Source organism: Pygoscelis adeliae, unplaced genomic scaffold (assembly GCF_000699105.1).
Source record: "Pygoscelis adeliae isolate BGI_AS28 unplaced genomic scaffold, ASM69910v1 Scaffold242, whole genome shotgun sequence".
Lineage (NCBI taxonomy): Eukaryota > Metazoa > Chordata > Aves > Sphenisciformes > Spheniscidae > Pygoscelis > Pygoscelis adeliae.
In genome coordinates, this window is record NW_008824369.1 from 4,382,116 (window position 1) to 4,382,680 (window position 565).

Sequence of the window (565 nt, forward strand, 5' to 3'; positions counted from 1 at the left end):
GGATCACGACTGCACCAGGGAGTTGTTCGAGGTGAGGTGGATGCTGATGCTCTGCCTCCCTTGGTGAAAAATTCTCCTGTTTGTTAAATGTGCGTTTCTCTGCCCGATGGTGCAGGGCTCACACTTTGGGTGGGAAGTGTCGTTCCCAGAGGGTGTCTGGGTGGCAGTGTAAAAGCAAAGCGAAGCCAGGAGGCCTCCCAGTCCAGCCCGATTGCCAGCAGCAAAGAAATAATGGGCGAGGTGGAAGTTTTGGGTCAGGTTTCGGGGGGAGTTCAGCTGCCCCTGGAAGCAGGGAACCCTCCCCAGCTCTCCGGGAAAGCTGCCGAGCGTTGCAGCCTGTGGGAGATCCGGCCCTGGTGTACTTACGACGGAGAGGTGTGAGCGACAGGGCAGCCGGTGGATGTGCAGGACCCGGGGCAGGCAGCACCGGCCAGCAGGCTCCCTGGACGGGGGCAAATTCTCCCTCTCCAAGAGGAGCCAGTGCCCATGGGAAAGGCTGGGGGGAGCCGGTGTGTGATGGCGGGGGGGGTCCCCTGTGGGGGCCGCAGCGAGCAGTGCTTAACCT